Source organism: Populus trichocarpa, chromosome 12 (genome assembly GCF_000002775.5).
Source record: "Populus trichocarpa isolate Nisqually-1 chromosome 12, P.trichocarpa_v4.1, whole genome shotgun sequence".
NCBI lineage: Eukaryota > Viridiplantae > Streptophyta > Magnoliopsida > Malpighiales > Salicaceae > Populus > Populus trichocarpa.
Window position 1 is genome coordinate 10,117,868 of NC_037296.2, and position 13,645 is coordinate 10,131,512.

Sequence of the window (13,645 nt, forward strand, 5' to 3'; positions counted from 1 at the left end):
ATGAATCACATTAAAAAAATAAAAAATACTAAAAAATATAATTCTTTTTTAAAAAAGCGAAACAAGCAACTAAAGAAAACATACCCGCAAGATATAGAATGTGGATAGGAGTGTGATACTAGTTGCTTTTCATTTCAAAACATATTAAAATAATATTTTTTTTTTAATTTTTAAAATTATTTTTGATATCATCACATCAAAAAGATTTAAAAATATCAAAAAATATATTAATTTGAAATAAAAAAAATAAAAAAAAATATTTTTTCAAAAATATTTTTGAAATTCAATATCAAATACACCCATGTAGATTTGGTTTTACCATGTAAATAGAAAGAGAGAGGCGCTAAGAAGACATAATTCTTTCAGAAACACGTCAGTAGTGGGTCTATGATGCATTTTATTGGCCAATTATAAGATTAGTATGTTAATTAGAGCTTAATAATGATGAAGAAAGGCATGATTTTGCTGGCACATTCCTTAATTATCCAACTCGATCCCCTGCTAGTCCTTTGTCAAGATTTCCTGCAACCACATGGACACCAATCTCGACTGATGCAACCGCAAGTGAGCGGCAGCTGGGTGGTCCATAAGGCGTTTGATTGCTTTATATAATTTCAATAATGCCATTTTGCGGTGGTTAGACACCAATTGATTGGCCTTTTGTTAAAGTCTTGGAAAGGTGAAAGTAAAGGGAAATGATTCTTCGCGATAGAGTTAAGGAAGGGATCACCTTGGAGCTTGCACATGTTTGTCACTTTTGTACCCGTCATTTTTTAAAGTTTTTTTTATTTAAAAATATTTTGTTTTTTAGATTTGAGGAAACCCCATCTCTCAAAAACCACATTTTGTGGGTTCAGATGAGTGAGTAAAACCTCGGCTGTCCCAAACTCTTACAAGAGGTGCACGCCCTGACTCAAACTTGAGACCTGCTGTGCAGGTCTCCAGCCCTTTGCCACCACGCTACATCAAAATAATATTTTTTTAAAAAAAATTATTTTTAATATCAGCACATCAAAACGATTTAAAAATATAAAATATTTAAAAGAGATATGGTAGCGGTTATTTATTAAAACTATTTTTCACTTAAAAAATTATCAAAAAAATAATTTTTTAAAAAATTAAAACATAAAAATAAATATACCGTCACTTGTCTCCTTGGAGGCATGTCAACATCATATTGGTAGGAGCCTTAAAAACCAATTTCAAAATCAAACCTCGTCTTAAATTACGGGGATTAGGAGCAAGGAAAGGTGGCGAGGTGATGTTGCCAAGACCATGTAGCGGTCAATAGAATATGTGATGCCAACGTTAGAGAGAGAAATGGGTACTGCCATGCAATATTCTCGAGAGTTGTGAGAAGGGTCTGAAGATCAGAGAGTGAAGAAAAAAAGTGCACGAAGAAGAAAACAAAAGAAAGAACGTGAGCGTTGCTTTCAGCCCTCTACGAGGGGAGACTCCTAGCACCCAACTTCCTCCTGCAGGGACCGACCACCGCTCCACAAAATTCTGTCCCTTTTGTGTTCTTTGTTTTTGTGTTTGGAATTATTATTTTTTATATTTTTAAATCATTTTAATATGTTTTAGTATTTTAATAAATTTAAAAAATAAAAAAAATATTATTTTAATATATTTTTAAATAAAAACACTTTAAAAAACAAAGACTAGTTGTTAGTTATTGGATGGAATGACCCCCCGCCCGATCGGTGGCCTATCTATATGGGATGGATTTTACGGGTTTTTATTAACGCATGCATCATGGGCACATATTCCTGTTGCGATATTACTAAATTTGAACCTCTCATTATAAATCATTACTCAACAAATCCATTAATATTCACAGCCGATTTAGCTAGTAGGGCTTTAGAATTGAATTGTACATGAACTTTGACAAGAGTCTCCGATTCTGCTGAGTGGAAAACCTGGAGCTTGGAAGAGTTTTTAAGTTCTGGCTGATAGACCAAGGATTCCCAGATTTCACCTTTTCTCTTCTAAAAGGAACACTTCATGATTATTGTGCCTGAAGTGGGCCCAATAATTACGAACACGAGCTCAGAAAAGTCCATCATCTGTGGCCCAGCTCATGAGCCCAATAAGGCTCAGGAGAAAGTTGTCGGATTAGCCCAATCTCTAAGGTTCAATTTGGACACGAGATCATAGGCCCAAATAGCGAACCAGCCGAACACCTTTGGTCTTGCTTTGACTGCCCCCGGAGCTTCCTTTCCCTGGATGTTTCTTCTCAACTTTGATAATTTCTTTCGTTTTTTTTTAATTGTTTTTTTTACATGTGATTCCATCTATATTTTTATTAATTAACAAAAACAAAAAAAAACAAAAGGAGAAGAGGGGTTTTAATGTACCTCCTCCTCACAGTCTTTCGGTCACTTCTTACTATAATAGTTTTTTTTTTAATTTCAATTTAATCCTTTATTAGTTTGATTGATAATTGAATTTTTTAATTTACTTTTTATAAGGTTATCCCAAACTCATGATTCGGATTATGAGTTTAACGAGTTAACTCGAGTTTTTTTCTTTTCTAATTGACTTTATTTTTATTCAATTTCATCCTTCAACATAAAATTGATTAAAATTAGACTTCGTAATTTGTTGCAGTCTGCTTTTTATGAGGTTATCTTTCATCTCATTACTCAGGTCACAAGTTTAGCGAGTTAACTCTGATTGACTCGAGTCGTATATTCATGTCTTTTATTTGTTCGATTTTTTTTTCAATTAACATTGGGTTGATTGAAAATCGAATTTCATAATTTATTTCAATTTACTTTTTATTACGTTATCTCAATCTTATGATCTAATTTGCGAGTTTGATAAATTAACCCGAATTAACTTAGGTTGTTTTTTTGGATTTTTCAATTGATTTTTTTCATTTTCATCCTTCAATATTAGGTTTATTGGAAATTGAATTTCATAATTTATTTTTATTTTCTTTCTATAGGGTTATCATGATTTCATGACTTGGTATGCATGTTGACAGGTTAACTCGGATTGACCTGAATAGATCTAATATGTTGTTGTTTTAATATTTATTAAAAAGATCTAATCTATATTGAGTTAAACCGTGATCTTATTGGTCATTTGGGTTGCCATTGGATCTGCCAAGATAACTAAGTCACGTTAAATCAATTCACATATGGTTTTAATTTTTTTTTCTATTAAAAAAATATATTAGCAATACCTAGATATTTTTTTATATAAAAAATAATATGTCTTATAGCGTAGCGCATGCTAATGATCTAGTTATTCAACTATTTTTTATTATATTTTTCTAAGCTCTAACAAATTTTCCAAAACTATTTATACATGAATGAATTTGAATACTTATTACAATCTAAACAATTTTATATTGTAATTTTTTTGGTTTTTAAAACGCCCAAAATTAATTATCGCTTAATTGAAATAAAAGTCAGTGACATAGAGTTAAATTATCGTTTAATATTATATAGTTAGAAGTTGGGATATATAAGCTACAATATGTTTTCAATATAATAATTACTAAAATATCCGCACCGGTTATTTATAAATATAATTAGAAAGTAAAATCATATTTGTGGTTTTAAGAAAGTTATATCTTTCTCTTTTAAAAATAAAATAAATAAAAAGAGAAAAAGAATCTTGTGTTTTATTATAAAAAATTATTTGGGCATTTTAATTTTGAAATTTAAGTTAGTTTGGTTATATGATGAATACACTACAGAAATTAATTCATTACCATCAACACTATTATTTGCACTTTAATTATACAAAAAATCAAATATTTTTAACCATAATTATTATCATTACTATAGTAGAATTCTTTTATCTGAGAGTTTTTTTATTCAAATAAAAGCTATTTATGTTTCATTGATTTTTTTTGCTAACTTTTTTTTTAATATTTGCAAATGAAAAATAGTGACATAAATATTATGTATTCTTTATCAAAATGATTTTAATATTTTTTTTAATGGTGGACTTGCTCACTATTCCTTTTGCTTTCATCATTTTAGGATGTTTTAATCTTTCATTAAAAAAATTTGTCTTGTTAAAAAAAAAAAAAAAAAGAAAAGGAGAGAGTGAAAAGTAGAGTAAGAAAATGAGAACAAAAACCCCTACAATAAAAAAAAAATAAGATTCAACTTAATAACTTGATGAGTTATGGTGCGAATATATTATTTTTTTAATTTTTGTTTGTTTTAAGTTTTTTTTTTTATATTTTTCATAGTAAAAATAAAGTTTCAATAAGGGATTATATAAGCTAGTAATGATTTAGAAAGCTTATTTAATATTTAATGAAACAAGATTTATTAAAGAGTTAATTATGTCCACTTAGATAGGTGGCTTAGGTTTAATAAGTTCCAAAAATATCTCGAAATCATTCATTAACCAACTAAAAAACATTAACTGAAAGTTATCATGCAAGTAATCATACAAGTTAAGAAGGTATTAATATACTAAATAATCATGAAAATCCTTGAATCCATTAACTCACAAGTAATGGTCCTTAAATCCAAGATAACTCATTATTTGCAACTAAATATTTTCTTCATTCCTCTTTTATGCTCTTTATTGACTTAAAAACTTAGTGTCTTTCTAAAGTTTTGTTAATCCATTCATCAAACATAGGAATTCCAATAAGATTTATTACACCAATTACCTTCATTCATGCAATCCATCTCATTCAATATATTTAGTATATAAATATAAAAATAATGAAGAAAAGGAGTTAATCTATTTTTCTAGGAGTTCATATTTTTTAAAAAATTATTAACTATAGATAGATTTGAATTTACATATTAGCATGGGAATACTATGTAACATTATTATTGCACATGAATATGGTATTAAAGAGTTGGTAATTCTATATATAGTTATGGATTAGACAATCATTTGGTTTAGAGGCAAATTTCAATATACTCTCGAACTATTAGAGCAATATCATTTTTTTTCCTCATATAATTTTTTGTATCAATTTTATATCTAAATAGTTTTGGTTTTTCAATTGGATTCTTATGTTAGAATTCCCTAACAAAAAAAAAAGTTCCTTATTTAACAATGTCATTTCTTAAAAAAATGTATAATTTTGATGAAATTCAAATTAAATATGGAAAGAAAAACTTAATTGATAATCTTTAAAACTTGAGGGATAAAACTAATATAAAAACTTGTTTAAGGATAAAATTATATGTTGAAGGCATTTTAAGGTTTGGTTAAAAAAATAAAGTTTCCTTTTCCTTTTTTTTTAAGCATAATTTAACAGTTTTTTGGCTAGCCTTGAAATAGTTGCTTTATATCATATATTCATAAATTTAGTTCTTCATTCATGTTTATGACAAATTATGTATTTGAAGAACACTCCTCGTTATTATTGCCGCCACATTAGACTTTACATAACCCGCTTAAAAAGTCCTTCAATTTATTTGATATAGATATGTACTTGGATGAAAATAAGCCTTTTGTTTATACTTTATAGTGCGACATTTGTAAATAGAGTTATTTTCATTTATTTATCATTCTTTTCCATTCTTTTTTAATAAAATTATCTCATTCCTTGTACAATCATTATCATCAATCATCTTTAAACTTAAATAGGTTACAAACAAAACAAACTCAAAGTTGAAAACAATAACTTTTCCAAACTATTTCTTTCTAAGAACTAAAAAGATTTGTGCTACAATAATAGAGCCAATAAAAACAGAAGGCATATTGGACATGTTAGGTCTTGAAGAATTATTTTTGGGTCTCCCTGACCAAATCCACCCATATTAGGATTACTTGTTAATAGTTGATCGAGTTTGATGGATTTGCCTTTTAAAACAATAAGTTATGGTTCTATAGTACATTATCAATCACTTGATGCCCCTCTAGCACATTTGTTATGGTTATTTCTTACCCTCCCCTTTTCTTTTTGTATGATTTTGCTTACTGTACCTGTTGTTATAACATTATATACCTTACTCTTGCTCCTGTGAAATAAATTTGACCCCTTTCTTTGCTCCTGTCTATACGTATGAGATATTTTAAAAAGTAAGCATTCTTCTTAGCAGTAGGATCTAAAGAAAGAATAGGAACGGTGATTTCACTATATTTGTTTTACCAAGAACATGACTTGTAAACCCTCGGTTAAAATAGTACGGTGTTAGTAAAGTATTGAAAATTTAATCCAATGATAAAATGAGACAAAAAATATAAAAATAACACACACACACACACACATATTAAATAATTAGAAATGAAGTTTTATGGATTAAAACTTTAAGGTAAAGTAAGTTTTAAAAATGGTTACCCGAGTAAATGAAAAATTTCTTGAATTAAATTACAATGGCAATGTTATAAATATAAATTATATGGGACTTATAAATAGCTTTCTTAGCTTTCATGGAAGCCAAGAGCTGCCAAAACATAGAGAAGAAAGGAAGGCAACAACTCTTTGATTCTTTTTTATTCTTCTTGCACTAAAACAATTAAAAGAGGAAGAATGAAGTATCTAGAGAAACTTTTAAGGATTTAAGGAGGGGTTTCAAGCTTTTAGGAAGGATTAAAAACTTCAAAAACTAAGATTTTGGAGCTTGAAAAAAGTAGTGAAGGTGAGCAAGAAAAACAGGAATCTTTGTTAAATCACCCTTGTTTTAGTGTTATTTGGAGGTAAGAAATACTTTTACTTTGATTGATTAATATTTTGTTATGAATTGAGAAGTGAGTCATTCAGTTTCATTATGGAAGTTTTGAATTTTATATGATATGTATATGAATTATTGTTTTTATGTTTAAATGATGCTCTTAGTCGTGAATAAAGAATGACTTATATAGAAATTGGAAGAAAAAAAAAAGTGTTCTTATATAGGTAGGAATTCAGCTACACTAGATAAGGGTGGACTTAAATTTATTTGATCAATTGACATACGATTCACGATAAATTATGTTAAATAAAGGATTTAATGAATGAGTAATGAACTAATTCCAAAATCTAAGAAAAAGAAATACCTCTTTGTTATTAGAAAGTTTTGGCCTAGGGTATGGGCAAGAGCTTTAAACTTGTTTGATGAACTTTTCATGAAATTTTTTGTAATTGTGTTCACTTACATGGAAAATAAGTGGGTAATGTATTCATTTTAAAAATTTAAGGAAAATTCATGCTTCCTCTTTAAAAGCATAATTCCCCCATTACCATTTAAAAAAGGGATTGAAATGATTGATTTAATTAATATAGAAATTGTATCCAATTGTTTTAATTAAAATAAATAAAGTATGGATAAGAGTCAAATCACATGAAAAGGTGAAAGAAAAATCTATTTTTCCTTTATAGAAGGTTCGGCCTAGGAGATTTTTGAAATAAATGAATTGATTTGTTTAAATTGCTAGGTGTTTTACTCTTCCATCATTTATTTTGCTTAAAGCTCTTAGTGCTAAATAACAATAATTTCTTTAGATGTGTTAGACACACACACACACACATAAAATTTTTCTTGGTTTTACACTTATCCATGACTCTGAATGAGTTAAATTATGTTTTAAAAGTTGGGATCGTTACAATTAGTATCAGGGCCTTAGCTTTGGTTTAGTAGACTTGAAATGAATAATGACTCATGTTAAACTATTTCAGGATGGTATGTACCTGATAAGGAGCCAAGATCGACCAATCTTCAGCATGGAGAAGGAATTAGAATGTTGATATAGTAGATAGGCAAGAGAAAGACCCCACTGATACCACATTGTATATGTCGATAGTATCGATATAGTCAGGACAAGGTGGGTTAGGATGAATCAAGGATGATCCGGCCTCTTTGCAAGTTAGGATTTCATAACCAGTAACATCAAATAGAAAAGGACAAGGATTGAGATACCCAACTATAGCACCTGTAGGAACCCTCACACCTCATGTTGATTCTACTTTCTTAGAGCAGATAGTGAGGGTAGTGGTTATTGGTATGTCTAGTGTAACAACTCTAGCATTTCTAATAGCCTAATAGCCCTAACACTTACAGATAATGTATTTATTTTAGTTCATCTAGTGAACAATATAAGGGAGATGAGTTATGAGCCTTTATTGGAGGAACATGACCTAAAGATTGTAGGAAGGTGGATCAGGACATGAGAGAAGACTATGATTCAGATAATGGTGCAAGAGGAGCTACAAGTGGATTGTGCCACCCAACAACTTTCAGACAAGACATCAATTTGGTGGGAAACTGTATAACTCAAGAGAGCTACGAAAGAGTTATCTTGAGATGAATTTAAGACGGAGTTTGAAAATAAGTTTTACTTCAGCTATCACTGTAAGGCTGCAGATTAAGAGTTTTTGTCCCTGAAATGAGATGATATGATAATGATTGAGTATAAGAGGAGATTTCATGATCTCTCATTGTTTTCCTCATACCATATTCTTATTAAACAACTGATGGGTTCATGTAGGACTTCGAATAGGGGTTGATTACATTATAGTTTAAGACCGCGAGTGAGTTAATACATGCATCTCAAACCTTAGAGGCATGTATTACTTAAGGCCAACAAGGTCAATCTAAAATTAGAAAGAGAAAGGATGTTAACTTTTCTAGTGAATAACTCTTTTTTTTAAAAAAAGACAAGACAATCCAGTCAATTTAAGAAAAAAAAAGGGAAATTAATTGGGAAGAGTGAAAGTTGGGTCCTTCTAGGGTACTGGTAGAGGTTCAACTCGAGGATAGTTCAGCTGGAGGGATTGCAGAATAAAAAACCATCACTTATCCTCAGTATGCCTAATGTAAGTAGATACATTCCGGGTATTGCTCGACATCATTACATCAATGCCATGTTTGTAAATAAAAAAGCATAACCAGAAAGATTATTTATACCTAAACCGGAGATGTCGTTATTATGTAGAGAAAAGATATATTAAGATAAAGTCCCCTAAAAGGGCTACTAATTATACATAGAGACATGGACAACAAACATAAAGTCAGTAGCAGTTTATCATAATGGATAGAGATATCAGACTGGCACAATTAGGGGCCAAAGATAATAGGGGATGCTTGAGAGCTCATGAAGACAAGACACAAGTGAGAGTGTTCTACATGACCTAGAAGAAGGTTATAATTGCTCCTAATTTGGTGGTAGGTATGCTACAATTAAATTCCTTCCCTATATATACTTTGATTGATCCAATACAACATATCCATTTGTAGCAAGAAAGATTACATGAAAACTAAGAAAACAATCTAGTAAGGAAAAAAATAGATTAGGAGAAACTGTAGATATTGACCATAAATACAAAGGGTTAAAGATTAGTATTGGTGGGTATGAGATGAAAGTATATTTAATACCCTTAGAGTTACATGACTTTGATGTGATATTAGGTATAGACTAGTTGGGTATGAATAGAGCTCAAATAAATTATTTTGCAAAAACCCCGAATCTCTAAGGACCATATGGTAGGAGAGCTATATATTTAGAGGATAAATAAATGTTATACCAGATTGTATAATGTTGGCTATGACAATTAGAAAGATGATAAGAAAAAGGTGTGCCACATACCTTGCTTATATAATATATTCGAAGAAGAATAATGTTGAATTGTCTAATTTTTCTATAATAAGAGAGTTTTCAGATGTATTTCTAAATGTGTTACCGGGACTGCCTTCAAAGAGAAAGGTGTAGATTTCTATTGATAAACTACTTGGCATATCTCCTGTAGTCTAGTCACCCTACACAATGACACTAGTAGAGTTAGCGAATATTATTTGTGAGAAAGAATGATGACACTATTAGACTCTGCATTGATTATAGATAATTGAATAGGGTGACAATGAAAAATAGATATCAATTTCCATGGATATACGATCTCTTTAATCAATTAAAATGAGTCATGATGTTTTCGAAGATAGACTTAAGATCAAGGTACTATTAATTAAGAATTAGGGACTAATATATTTCAAAGACTTCATTAAGGAATATTATGAGTTCCTAATGATGCCATTTAGGTTGATAAATGCTCTAGTAGTGCTCATGGATTTGATGAATCATGTTTTCCAACTTTACTTGGGTAAACTTGTAGTGATGTTTATTAATGACATCTTAATTTATTCAAGTTCATGTTTGGAGATCGATCAACATTTAAGGTGTGTATTGTATATGTTGAAGGACTATCAATTGTATGCCAAGTTAAATAAATATGAATATTGGCTAAAAAATATGGTCTTTTTAAGGCATGTCATATCAAGAAAGGGGGTATTTGTTGATTAAAGAAAAGTAGAAGTAATGTTAAAGTGGGAAAGACTTACAAATATGAAAAAAAAATTTATAGTTTCTTTGGATTGACAAGGTATTATATGAGGTTTATTAAGGGGTTTTCTATGATAGCTACTCCTTTGACTTGATCAACCTAGAATGAAGTGAAATGAAAAAAGTCAAGGGAGTGCGAAAAGAATTTTTAGGAGTTAAAAATAAGACATACCACTTCCCTAGTGTTGACACTTCCTCCAGGCTCTAAAAGGTTTGTAGTTTAGTGATGCATCTAAAAAGGGACTTGGTTGTGTTTTGATGCAATATAGAAAGGTAATTGCTTACGTATCAAGACAGATGAAGCCTTATGAGATTAATTACCTGATCCATGATTTAAAGTTGAATGTCGTAGTGTTTGCCTTATGGGTATGAAGACATTTTGTACGGGTCTTAGGTGTGGATTTTCACAGATCATAAGAGTTTGAGATATTTGATATCATAGAAAGAACTAAATACGTGATAGAAAAGATAAGTGGAGTTTTTTTAAATATTATGATTGCATAATATATTATTACATGAGAAAAGCAAATGTTGTTGTTGATGATGTTTTTAGTCTTAAAACAAAACAATACTAGATGAATTGGTTGACTGGGATAAGAGGGAGCTGGTAGAGTTGAAAAAGATATATGCTTAATTGAAGGTGGCACCTGAAGGATTCTTGTTAGCTCAATTAAGGGTACGATCTATATTTCAAGATAAAGTGTTAGAAGCTTAAAAAAGGATATTAAGGTGGATAAAGTGAGAAGTAAGATGCAATTAGTGGTTACGACTTCTTTCTATATCTTGGAGGATAAAATGGTAGTAATGGGTAGACAAATGTATTTGCCTGATGATAAGACCCTTAAAGATGAAGCATTGAAAGAGGTTCATGAATCTAGGTTTGCTATACTTCTAAAAAGTACTAAGATGTACAGAGACTTAAAAGAATTTTATTGGTGGCCAAATATTAAGAAAAAAAATGGTTGAATATGTGGCCAAATGTTGTGTGTGTCAACAAGTGAAAGTGGAGCATCAGAAGCCGATGAGGCCTTTACAACCACTTTTGATACCTGAATGAAAGTTGAAAGATATCAGTATGGACTTTGTATTGGGCTTACCTAAAGTAAAAGGAGGCAATGATGTCATTTAGGTCATTGTCGACCGCTTAATTAAGTTTGTGCTTTTCTTGCCTATAAAGATGATAGATTTAGTTGATAAATTAGCAAAGTTGTATATGGATGAGATAATGAGATTACATGGGATACCGATGTTGATTGTTTTGGATTGAGACTTTAGGTTCACTTATCGTTTATGGTCAAGTATTCAACATGCTCTAGGAACGAGATTGAATTTGAGCACTATTTTCCACCCTCAAACTAATGGACAATCTAAAAGAACAATCTAGACTCCAAAAGATTTGTTAAAGGCATGTATATTGGAGTTTAAGAGAAATTAGAAAGACCACCAACCTCTTATAGAGTTTACTTACAATAGCAACTACCAAGTTTATAAAGATGATGATTCTCACTATTATATGCGTATTGTGCAAAACTAATGAATGGAATCCATCTATCAATTCCCGAAATGTTATTATAAAAAACATTAAATGTACTAGTTGTGTATTGTCATTCAACAATTTTGTATAAACTCGTGATGATAACAAGGCTAGAATAGAAACACAATCTTATAAATATGTCTGTAATATGATAATGAATGGAACCTATTGTTAACCTCGAGATGCTATTGTGAAAAGCATCGGGGATGTAAGGATATAAAAAAATCACCATCAATTTTAGCGTTGAAAAAACAGGGTTATTATACAAAACCCATGGTAAAAATGGATTATGCTTTAGTATTTTTTTTTTGTAATTGTATGTAATTATAAGGAAAAAAAACTACTCTGACCATCTTATAGTATACTCATTTTTTTTTACTTTGCCTCAATTCTTTTAAAAATTACAATTTACATCTTGGATCAACATAAAATTTTAATTACATGAAATGACTAAACTACTCTCATATATAATATATCATAAAAATAGAATTTCTCTGTTTTGACATAATTTCTCTTTCTATACATAATTTCTCTCTTTTCTTGACAAATAATTTTTTTTAACCCAAATCAAAACCTAATCTAATATTATCCTTCCATTCTCTATCTACAAATATGTTAGAATACACACCTAAGTTTGAAAACCCATAGCATATACTTACAAACATCAATCCATTATATGGTGTTGAAAAGTAATTTTGTCTCCACTACAAATCTAGAAAAAACTGAAACACCAGTCCTACCCATTATCATCTTGCACTTAATGATCGACTACCAATACCAAATTTTGTTGTTTTTTTTTCATGTATTGTTTCTTGATTATGGATTAGAATAGAATACATGTTTAGATCTAGTTAATGTTAATTATATTATAAAAAAGGGTGAAAGGAATGGTGGTTTAAGGCTGATTTGGCTGAAAAAAACCGATGAAAAAATGACAGTTTTAATCGGGAAAGAATTATGGAAAGGGGGATGTTTTAAATGGAAAAAATGGAGTGGAAGTGGGAGTTGTTTGGTGTTGGAAGGTGAGGAGAGAGACACACAAGAATGAAGTGTAGTTGGAGATGGATCTTTATTTCAAGTTAGTGAGACAAATCATATTTTATATAGTATTATCACCCTGTCTCCTCAATGTGCATGCCATTTGCCTTTTAAACAAGAAGAAGTTACACTCATCGGTATGCCACCAGAATTGTGACTTGCATGGCTTAACTATTAACATTATTCATGGTTCTGTAAATGGTATTATTTATGTGGTATATGTTTTCAAGAGATAAATGTTGATGTGAGTTATGAAATCAATAAGTGAGGGTTTGTTAAGAATAAAATTAAAGGGTTATTAGTAGCGATTCATCCCATTTTCTTTGCAGATGCAAAGCTTATTATGATTTGTCAGCCAAAAAAGAAATTATTGTGTTTGTTCTATTTGAAACAAAAGCAATGGAAGAAAATAAACAGGTTACCAAGTTATATAATGGATGACAATACCATTTGCTATATTTCTTTGAACACTACATTAGCATCTTCGATGAACAACAATAATCCTTCAAGTACTGGTGCACTTCAAATTCTTTTGATAAGCAATTAAAGGTGTGTTTGTTTGTGTCGCGTGGTGCGCCTCATAAACAAACACTCTCTAAGTCCAAGAAAAGAAAACGAGACACAATTATCTTGTTTATCACTCTTTCCTTTTTCTTTTGTACTCTTGATCTCCTTTGTTTTTGTTGTGCCATTATTAACTTGATTTAAGAATATGGTGGATAGTGGTGGTCTGGATAGTGGTGCTCGATAACATAGGTTGACTGTTAAATATATCTATCACATGTTTGATAAAAACCCAAAATAAAAATGCAATCTTATAATTATGAT